The 11,613-nt window shown below is 42.0% G+C and overlaps 2 pseudogenes; one reads left to right on the plus strand and one right to left on the minus strand.

Moving 5' to 3' along the window:
- Window positions 1-1,791: 1,791 nt before the first annotated feature.
- Window positions 1,792-1,900, minus strand: LOC135511257 (5S ribosomal RNA; annotated as a pseudogene).
- A 9,327-nt stretch (window positions 1,901-11,227) lies between these two features.
- The window catches only part of LOC135510093 (uncharacterized), a 14,388-nt pseudogene continuing 14,002 nt past the window's right edge, over window positions 11,228-11,613 (plus strand).

Below are 11,613 nucleotides of genomic sequence, written 5' to 3' on the forward strand. Positions count from 1 at the left end.
ATAGAGGAGGAGGTTACCCCAGAGGCCATTTCTCCTGTTCATGTGAGCAAGAAAGAGCAAAAGGCTTCTGATCAGCCAAATGGCAGGCAGAGGGAGAGGTCATAATGATTCACACCCACAGAGAGGAAGACAACCCACACAACCTCTTGGTTGAGATGAACAGCACAGAGGTAGAAGCAGAGGGCTTTCAGGGCTAGCCAGTCAGCCTGCCAGCTATGATCCTCAAATCAATTTAATTTAAATTCATGTTCATTCATTCAATTTATTCAAGAATTGAAAAGTCCCATTTACTTAATGATCATTTTTCACTGTCTTCAACCCTGAAGAACCAGGGTGAGTCTGGGTCATCCTTTTACTGGGCAAACACAACTTGCATATCCTCATAGACTAGGCCAAAACGTTAATCTTTTAACCTTGCCTGAATAAAACAATGCATATTTTTTTACAGTGAGCAAGAGTTGCGCTTTTTCCTTTTCATTGATGATTCAAATGTTTGGTTGCACCTCAACTGAACATTGGTTGAGCGCCCTCTGTTTTTTTTGTTGTCAAATACTACATTTTCTTTTTTAGATTTACAAAGTAAATTATTAAAAGCATTTAAATTGTGATGTTTCCCACTTATTTACATAACCTACTCCACACTTGCAAAGTGAGAGTTTATAGATATTTTCTGAAATGAAGTAGTAAACAGAAGAAAAGCAGAATTGAGTCCAATTATAATGCAAATAATTGAATGGTCTATGGTTCAATCCCATTTCTGAAGGTCTGATGAATAATTAATATTGTTCCTCCTCGTCCTTGTGGCAGGCGCAGCCCACACTGCCCTCCAAAGCCTGCAAAATAATTGCCGGACTGCCCCTTTCCTAGCTCTGCATGGAACATCCAGTGTTACATCCTGGATCTGCCTCTGTATTTGGGGTGATGTCCTCAACCTCCAGGTGGGAAGAATCTGGGTCTGCCTCTGTGTTAGTGGTGATGTCTTTAACCTCCAGGTGGGAAGAAGCTTGACCTGCCTCTGTGTTTGGGGTGATATCCACAACCTCCAGGTGGGAAGAAGCCTGATCTGCCTCTGTGTTCGGGGTGATGTCCTCAACCTCCAGGTGGGAAGAAGCTGGGTCTGCCTCTGTGTTATTGGGTGATGTCCACAACCTCCAGGTGGGAAGAAGCCTGATCTGCCTTCTGGTAGAGAAGGAAAGGCTTCCCACAAAAACCTTCTCCATCAAATGTTAACTGCAAAGTAGCCTATGCCAGCCTGGCAGAATTATATCATGATTATTTGCATCATTCCAGTGGCCATTTGTTTTGAAATCTCCGCAATCACACGAGCGCTACAGCAACACCGCTTAACCAAACAAAGGTCTCTTCCTGGTGCACACTTGCCTTTATAAAGGGTAACTACACCCCAAAATCGATATGTCTTCCATTTTTCCCAGACCTCAAAAGTGGATCCCTGCTAGGGTTTTATATGTTGTCGTGGACATAAAACATTCAATCGTGTTATATTTCTATTAAAAATATGTACTTTTGAGAGCGAAAACCTGGAGAAGCAGGGATAAACGGTCAAAAAACATTGAAGGGATTTTAATGGACTACAGACAAGCCTAAAAACAAATGGTGAATGTAGTGCCTAGATTTTGAGGGAAACGCACTGTCCATTATTTGATTTGATCAGGGCAGGGCAGCACTAACAAACTGCATGTAGTCCAATAAAAAGACACAACATTATTAGGGTGATAAATAAAAGGGAGTTGCTCCACGCATGACACAAGAGAACCCTCTACTGGAGCAAAACGCTTACAGCACCTGGTATTCCCAGGCGGTCTCCCATCCAAGTACTAACCAGGCCCGACCCTGCGTAGCTTCCGAGATCAGGCGTATTCAGGCTGGTATGGCCATAAGCAAAAGGCATTCTCTTGGTACACTATATAAAGTCAACGTGTCGCTTACTCATAGGGGGACAGAGAAATGTCCACCTTGTGACACACACTGAAAAAGCTCAAACCTTGCTTACATTTCCAGAGCATATATTTCACTCTTGTGGGGGGGAAAAAGAGGTCATATCCTAGGTTCATACTTATGACAACTTCATGGACTAGGGCCCGATAAAATACGGCGCGCCCAAACGGAATCACGACATACAGATATTAAACCGAAATTCAACAATATTCAAAAATGTTTTGAACTAAGGAGGAAATCAACTAAATCCTTTCAACTTGTTAGGAAACGCATTCATTTGCCCAAGTGAATCATTAGACATCAACAAAATGCATCAGTGATTCGTATTTCCACGCAACTTTCAGAAACGGCACAGGACTGCCCAGTTTCTGTGCGCATGCGTGCGACGCGCGCGCGCATGTCTACACTTTGTGTAGCCGTTAGCGATGAGGCTAATGATTACCTTCTTCTGGTAGAGAAGGAAAGGCTTCCCACAAAAACCTTCTCAATGAAATGTTAACTGCAAAGTAGCCTATGCCAGCTTGGCAGAATTATATCAGCATTATTTGCATCAATCCAGTGGCCATTTGTTTTGCAAACTCCGCAATCACATGAGCGCTACAGCAACACGGCTTGGCCAAACAAAGGTCTCTTCCTGGCGCACACTTGCGTTTAAAGGGTAACTACACCCCAAAATCGACATGTCTATCCCAGACCTCAAAAGTGGTTCCCTGCTAGGGTTTTAAACGTTCTCGTGGACATAGAACATCTAATCATGTTATATTTCTATTAAAAAGGTGTACTTATGAGAGCGAAAACCTGCAGGAGCAGAGACAAAAGGTCGATGGGGAAAAGTAAACGGAGAACAGGGGGATTGTTTTTTTTTTGGGGGGGATCAGGCAAAACATTGAAGGGATTTTACATGAACATTAGCTAGCTAAATAAGGTTAGCAAGATGTTGCTACACTTGACCGTGGTATTTGTTCATGTTTAGCAACTCCCAATTAGCGCATTCCTCTAGGACAGGAAATTCCATTGAAAGTGGCATCAACTTCTGGGGATCCTGTCAACTGATCCTATTCAGTTTCAAACATCCATGCTACACAGGCATCTGAACCATCCTTTAGGTTTAGTGCAATAACTGTTTTAAACACAAGAGGTCACTTGTGCCTGAATTCAACCCAAAACCAACAACTATTCAGTCAGTGTTAAGAGCAGTTGTTTGAAACCAATCAGAAAGGCAAGCCAAGCTTGCCAGCCGCTCTTGATTTCCAGTCGACTGACCATCCGCTTGGCACAGCACTGAACTGTAGCAAACTAAAAGGATAACATTGAGTAAAAAGGTGTAGGTAACGCCAACATTAACCTTTTCACACGCAAGTTCCAAATAAATATCTTCAACAGTTGCCCCAGTGGGAGTTGATTTTATGCACGTGATGTCAGAATGCACTCACTGTTCCAAAATGTGGACAGTTAACCCACGCTGACCCCAGACCAAGGCACACTACCTGCAAATTCTCTATAGGCCGTTTCAACTTCTAATTTTGCCTCATTCATTCACAAAAGTAGCCCATTTCACTGTTGCAGACCATTTCCATTTGAGAATTTAATGAGCCGGACAAACTTTCCTTCAAAAGAAAGCCCAAGCACTTCCCCAGATCAAGTATACAGTCCTTGCCTTCCTTACAAATAGCTGTGAACATGCGTGCATTCCTATCAAAGTGCCTTATTTTCTGTGTAACGTGTTGTCGTTTATACTGTAGCGTACCGTAAGTATAATGTACTTAGCATTTTATTAATGAGTTCTTATTCTTGCCTAGATTGTAATGGACACGTGTGTAAAACACTTTTGAAGGTGGTACTGAATATGAGCTAACATTATACAAAGCAGTCAGGTTGTCACGTAAGCGTCTGTCAGACTTATGGTGATCTCAACTGGAGTACCCCCATTGTCTTGAATGCACTGAAGTCGTTAGTTGATTTGAACACAGCATCAGAGTGTAAACTATGGTACCTCAGGGTTGCCAGATCAGACCCCCTTTACAGGGGTATTTAGCTTAGAAAAACTGTCTGCCCCGCCATTTATTGTTGATAAATCCCCCATCTTAGTAATATTTCCTGCATCATCCTCTCCATAATAACTTTCCCCAAGGACTTCACATCCCAAAATGGATTGAGCTATATCTTGCAACTCTGTTTAGCTTTCGTGCTACGGTTGTATTGGACTTATGATTTGTTAACTGTAAACTACTTGTCATGTGTACGCCGTAACAAGTACAAAGATTTGCCACATGCTGAAGTGGCCAAACTAAGTTAATACCTCAGGAAACGGGCGCAGTGAACGGCATTCTGGGATTAGGGAGTTCTTTTCTATTTTCTAAACTAGATTTACATGTTCCAATGGTACGCTGCAGGGACCACTCAGTGATAACAAGCATGTGATCATACGCGCCAGACTCTCCCATAAGTGTTAAATTGGGTGGAGATCTGGTGACAGACCGCACATGGCTCACATCTTTTTTTAAGCTCAAACCATTGTGACCACTCATGACCTATGGATGGGGGCATAGTCACGGTAGCCAAAGTAAATGGCCTGCCAAGCATGATAGGTTGGTAATTACTCAGGAACCACACCTGTGGAATAGCACTTGTTTAGGCTCTAAAACAACAAGTTACCCATTAATGATGAGATTCCAACGGGGTCGGGAGTCGCGGTCCTCGTTGATGGTGGCCCCGCAGTGGTCAAGCACCAGCGCTGCCTTGGGATCAGAGGACGTGGTCAGCTCCACCTCAAAGTGCAGAGGCTGTCTCAAGTACCTCACCACTGGATAGTCCTCCTCGTGTTCAGTGTGTTCAGTGGGCACCATCTGAACTTTTCCATTAACAAAAGCTTGTTTATAATATCCTGTTGTGCCCCGATGAACACAAGCCCCCAACACCCCCCCCCCCCCCCAGAGGCTTCTGACAAATTCCCAAATCAGCTCCTCACCGTTACTACACAGCCACACCTGTAGATCCCAGAACGCAAGAGTAATATATCATAAGGCTTACATTTTTGGGAATGGTTTTGTAAAGGAGACCTTCCAAGATTCTTTTAGAGGCTAGGGGTCAAGTTGAATTCTGAATTTGTGCACGCTTACCCTGAGCGAGTCTCATTCTGACCATTAGTCCCAGTCTCTGCAAAAGGCTCGTTGTCACGCGGCCTGGTCAGGAAAGCCAATGTGCGAGTGATGTTGACCACATAGTAGCAGGAAACCTTTAAACTTAAAAGAGTATGCAACTTTAATAGGGGAAATATTCAACTTCAATAGGGGAAACGTCAAGCAGTGGAGTGGACACACTGGTAGTAGAGGCACATTTTCCCTGTATACAAAGTATTGAGCAATTGGTGAAGGAAAAAAACACCCTATAACAGCTAATAGCTACAATTGTGATGCGTAATGCACTTACTGATATTCCTCCTCTGAAGACGTCGTGGCATTAAGCTTCACCTCAAATTCATCTGGCAAGGAGATTTCGTTTTTAAATACAGCATGAATTGTTGATAAACTATGTAGTAGAGGGGAATTGCTTATTACAGCCTACAGAAGCAAACAATCCATAAATACACAGTACCCATCAACTCAGGGTAATAGTCATTTTACCTTCCTGGTGGTGCCACAGGAGTTCACAGTGAAGTGGAAATAGGTGACGCGATCGTCACTGTAGGTGGGACCACAGGCGGGGTCGCTCAGGGTCAGCTGACCGGAGTTCAGACTGGGAGCAGACTCCACCTTCACCGCCAGCACAGTCATCGTTCCTTTAGAGAAACACTCTTGGAGGTGGGGTTAGCAAAAGACAGGTAGCCATCAGACCTGGGTTCTGTATTTGTTACACTTAATTGAGCTTGCCGAGCCCAGTAGAACCAATGGAATAGCAACAAATGTGCAAACCATGCCCATCTGGTTCTCCAGATTGAATTGAAGAATACACCTGAAGTCGTAAAATGTCTAACTAGTAATTTGTTATGCTAACTATCTAGCAAGAGGTTGCATAGCAACATCATCAACTTCCAGTTGACAGGTGAAGAGCTAGTACACGCGACTGAAAGCATACTGTTCGTTTACATGTTTGAACAACCTATTTCGTATGTTTTTGCGGTCCTTTTTTGGAACCCTACAAGCTTAAATGTTGCGGCATCCTGCAGCACATCGTGCGTGGTTCCGCATAATTCTATGGCACGTTATTTAAATGTCAGCCAAGACGCAATTTACCACAATCTGCCACCATCTACCACAAACGGTAGCTGCATAAGCTCAAAACTTTCAAAACTAAGAACCACTGTACATCTGACAAAGTTATCAGATGTAACATTTTACTGGTTGTCTCAGATAACAAAAACACTACTACTTTGTTCTCCTGTACCTCTTCTCCCTGCCTGTTTGTTCTTCTAGATTCTCCCCTTTCATCTATGTCCCCATCTGTGGCAAATCCACCCTCGTCTCCTTTTCCACCAAAAAATGTGTACAGTCTTGTAGGTAGACTCATCACTAATCCTTTCACCTTCATCTATCTCAGACGTACTCTCATCTGGGCTACCTGCACAGCCTACCTCAGTACAGATGTGCAGATCCACCAACCAAACGCACCACTACATTCACTTCCGTAACCGAATGTTTTGATCGAACACAACATCCTTTAAATAATAATAATTCAATGTCCAAGGTGAGATTCCGCACTCATCTGGTACGTTGTGATTCAAACTGTAGCCCAAATGAGCGTGCTCTGGTATCAATGCTCATCGGGAGAAGTCCTCAACTTCAAAACTTTACGTATTCACTGCTGCACTTGTTTATTGCAATTGAATGGTAAAAACACATCCAAGAAACACCCACATCAAACCACACCCCCAAGACAATTCTTGTTTGCCTTCAGTCATGGCCGCTAGCATTTCTTAATGAGCATTGATGAAAAACAAGAGCTGTGCTTGAATACCCATACTAACATACTGTATACTACATACTTAATGAGTGTATACTGCATACTATATATTATTAGTTAATTTTAGTATACTGTAAACGAACAGTATGCTTTCAATTGCGCGTACTAGCTTTTCACCTGTCTACCGGAAGTTGATGCTGTTGCTATGCAACCTCTTGCTCGTTATCTAGCATAACAAATTACTGGTTAGATATTATACGACTTCGGGTGTGTTCTTAAATTCAATCAGGAGTTCCAGAATGCGCTCATGAATTCAGAGCGTTGTCAGATTGTCTGTTTGTAAATTCAGAGCAGAGTAGACAGCCAGAGCGAATTTACGAAAGCACCCGAATGTCCATTGAGAACGCACAATGACTATACCATTTAGCTAAGCTCAGAATGACGGGAATAATCACGTCAAACATTGGGTAGTTAGTTAGATAGCCTATAGTTATTATATTGTCAAGTTTGATCTATAAGTAGCCAACTAACGTTAGGTATCTAGCTAACAACATACCGGTAAATACTGCTGTACTGATATGCTATGTGGTTCGTAAGACCAGTGTAGCTAACAAATTGTCAGCCAATATAACGTGTAAGTCAACTTATTTAAAAATTACTTAATTACTTTATTACATTGCTCAACATTTTCTTAATATTTGTCATAATTAGTTAAAGCAATGAATATGTATCCGCTCTCGTTGTACTTCGACTGCATATTTTCCGCGATTTTCAAAAAATCTGGAAACGATGTGAAGCCACGCCCATTTCCTGAAGAATTGCATTATTGGCCCTAAAGTACGGAAATAGTGTCCTCTTCATGTATTCCTCATATTTTGACGAATTTAGTACTACATTCTGGAACATTTGGCATACTAAATATATCCATAGTATTTTTTATTTCTATTTTATTTCACCTTCATTTAACCAGTTAGGCTAGTTGAGAACAAGCTCTCATTTACAACTGCAACCTGGCCAAGATAAAGCAAAGCAGTTCGACACATACAACAACATGAGTTACAGATGGAATAAACAAACATACAGTCAATAATACAGTAGAAAAAGTCTATATACAGTGTGTGCAAATAAGGAAAGGATAAGGGAGGTAAGGCAATAAATAGGCCATGGTGGTGAAGAAATTACAATATAGCAATTAAACACTGGAATGATAGATGTGCAGAGTAGAGATACTGGGGTGCAAAGGAGCAAGATAAATAAATAAATACAGCAAGGGGATGAGGTAGTTGGATGGGCTATTTACAGATGGGCTATGTACAGGTGCAGTGATCTGTGAGCTTCCCTGACAGCTGGTGCTTAAAGCTTAGTGAGGGAGATCTGAGTCTCCAGCTTCAGTGATATTTGCAGTTCGTTCCAGTCATTGGCAGCAGAGAATTGGAAGTAAAGGCGGCCAAAGGAAAAATTGGCTTTGGGGGTGACCAGTGAGATTTACCTGTTGGAGAGTGTGCTATGGGTGGGCGCTGCTATGGTGACCTGTGAGCTGAGATAAGGCGGGGCTTTACCTAGCAGAGACTTGTAGATGACCTGGAGCTAGTGGGTTTGGTGATGAGTATGAAGCGAGGGCCAGCCAACGAGAGCGTATAGGTTGCAGTGGTGGGTAGTAAATGGGGCTTTTGGATTGGAGATGCTTAATGTGAGTCTGGAAGGAGAGTTTACAGTCTAACCAGACACCTAGGTATTTGTAGTCCACATATTCTAAGTCAGAACCACCCAGAGTAGTGATGCTGGATGGGCGGACAGGTGCGGGCAGCGATTGGTTGAAGAGCATGCATTTAGTTTTACTTGCATTTAAGAGCAGTTGGATGCCACGTAAGGAGAGTTGTATGGCATTGAAGCTCATCTGGAGGTTAGTTAACACAGTGTCCAAAGAAGTGCCAGAGGTCTACAGGTATACTATGATATATTTATACAGGTATAGTATGACCAATAAGCATACTAAATACTCAATTCATGTCACAAACAGTACAGTTAGTGCGAGTATTCGAACACAGCTAAGGCCAAATCAGGAAGTGCAGTCACCTTTTAATCCTGAATGACAATTGTCTTATCTCATAGAGATAGATACATCTTCCCAGGGCTGATCGATATGACAACAGCCAGTGAAAGTGCAGGGTGCCAAATTCAAAAGAACAGAAATCTCATAATTAAAATACCTCAGACATACAAGTATTTCACACCATTTTAAAGATACACTTCTTGTTAATCCCACCACAATGCCCGATTTCAAATAGGCTTTACGGCGAAAGCACCACAAATGATTATGTTAGGTCAGAGCCAAGTCACAGAAAAACACAGTCATTTTTCCAGCCAAAGAGAGGAGTCACAAAAATCAGAAATAGAGATAAAAATGAATCACTAACTTTTGATGATCGTCATCAGATGACACTCATAGGACTTCATGTTACACAATACATGTATGTTTTGTTTGGAAAAAAAATCTCAGTATACGTTGGTGCATTATGTTCAGTTGTTCCAAAAACATCCGGTGATTTTGCAGAGTGCCAGATCAATTTACAGAAATACTCATAATAAATGTTGATGAAAATAAAATTGTTATGCACAGAATTATAGATATACTTCTGCTTAATGCAACCGCTGTGTCAGATTTCAAAAAACCTTTTCGGAAGAAGCAAACCATGCAATAATCTGAATACGGCACTCAGAGCCCAAACAAGCCAAAAAGATATCCGCCAAATTGTGCAGTCACCAGAAGTCAGAAATAACATTATAAATATTCACTTACCTTTGATGACCTTCATCAGAATGCACTCCCAGGAATCCCAGTTCCACAATAAATGTTTGTTTTGTTCGATAATGTCCATCATTTATGTCCAAATAACTACTTTTGTTAGCGAGTTTTGTAAACAAATCCAATCTCACGAAGGGTGTTCACTAGGAGCAGACGAAATGTCAAAAAGTTCCGTTGCCATCCGTAGAAACATGTCAAACGATGTATAGAATTAATCTTTAGGATGTTGTTAAAATAAATCTTCAATAATGCTCCAACCGGAGAATTCCTTTGTCTGTAGAATTGCGATGGAACAGAGCTCGACCTCATGTGAACGAGCGTCACGAACTCAAGGCATTCTGCCAGACCTCTGACTCATTCCCCTCTCATTCGCCCTCACCTCACAGTAGAAGCATCAAACAAGGTTCAAAAGACTGTTGACATCTAGTGGAAACCTGTTGACATCTAGTAAGCGCAACATGACCAATATCCCACTGTGTCTTCAATAGGGAATGAGTTGAAAAATGACCAACCTCAGATTTCCCACTTCCTGGTTGGATTTTTTCTCAGTTTTTTTGCCTGCCATATGTGTTCTGTTATACTCACAGACCTCATTCAAACAGTTTTAGAAACTTCAGAGTGTTTTCTATCCAAATATACTAATAATATTCTTCTGGGACTGAGTAGCAGGCAGTTTACTCTGGGCACCTCTGGAGAACTTATTCAGCCAAGCTACTCAATACTGCCCCCAGCCATAAGGAAATAAAATACTCATCTATGTATCTGTGCCAATATAGTGTCTGTGACAGCATGGGCAGCGCCATTGAGGCTATCTTCATATTAAAGTAGTAACATTTCTTCTTCACAATTGTCTGAGCCCTTCTGATGACCCGATTGGACATGACTTCAACAGGGTCAACCGTAGGGCTCAGCCAATGAAGTTGGTAGTCCCACCCAGTTGACTACATTCAAATTGTGAAAGTGCATGCAAATGCAGCATTTTGGCCATTCGAGGCCAATATCTTTCTCTCTGTCTGGGCTACAATTGTAGACGGTTGGGTAATTATGCTTTTCACCTGTGAAAGGCTGTTGTGCTGCTAATGAGGGAGTTCTATTAACCTGAGCCGAGGTGCACCGGTCCATGGCCCCTGACATGAATGAATAAAAGCGGTGAGGGCGGAGCACCCTTCTAGAATTGAACAGTAGCCTTACATTTAGGTTTTTGTCCTAACACTACACAGCTGATTCAGATTAACAAAGCTGGATGATTATTTGAATCAGCTTTGTAGGGCTAGGGGAATAAAAAGAAATGTGCAGCCCTTTGGGGTTCAGGTGACTGAGTGTGGGAAGCCTTTGTCATAGGGTAAAAGTTGCATACCCCTGGGCTGTCGGCTGCACACTTTGGGTCAAATATCAGGTTCTGTAGCTGTGTATTTTATCGGAACAAATCTGTTCTACAATGATTATTTTCCTTAGCTCAGGGTAAGTAGTAGCAGGCCTAGGAGAGTCTTATGCGACGCAAACATTTGAGTTATGTTCTTCCTCCTCTTAATTTGTCAAATGCCTTACAGGTTGTTTTGCCTATTGATGGCAGTGGTGGGCATACAAGCACAACAGACACCTATAAGTATGCATTTTGCACCCTGCAAATATAAGCACTAAGCATTTGACAATATTTGTTTAGATTTTTAACTAACCTTTCCTATTCCAGATGACCTCAACGCTGAATGCCTTGGTAACGTTATTCGTTTGAGTGTCGCTCCTCTTTTTGAAGAGGTTGATGCTGTCTTCAGTGAGTTTGCCTCTTATGATTCTCTTTCTCTCCTTTCATAATTCATTGCTTGTCAACTATTGTGTTCACACCATCTCCATCCCTTCCAGATGACACACAAATCATAAACCTGACGCCTGGCCTTGCTACTCAGTGTGGATTCAGCTTTAAATTTGACCCCATGGGGAATGCCATGTTTTTT

The sequence above is a fragment of the Oncorhynchus masou genome, chromosome 23 (assembly GCF_036934945.1).
Source record: "Oncorhynchus masou masou isolate Uvic2021 chromosome 23, UVic_Omas_1.1, whole genome shotgun sequence".
NCBI lineage: Eukaryota > Metazoa > Chordata > Actinopteri > Salmoniformes > Salmonidae > Oncorhynchus > Oncorhynchus masou.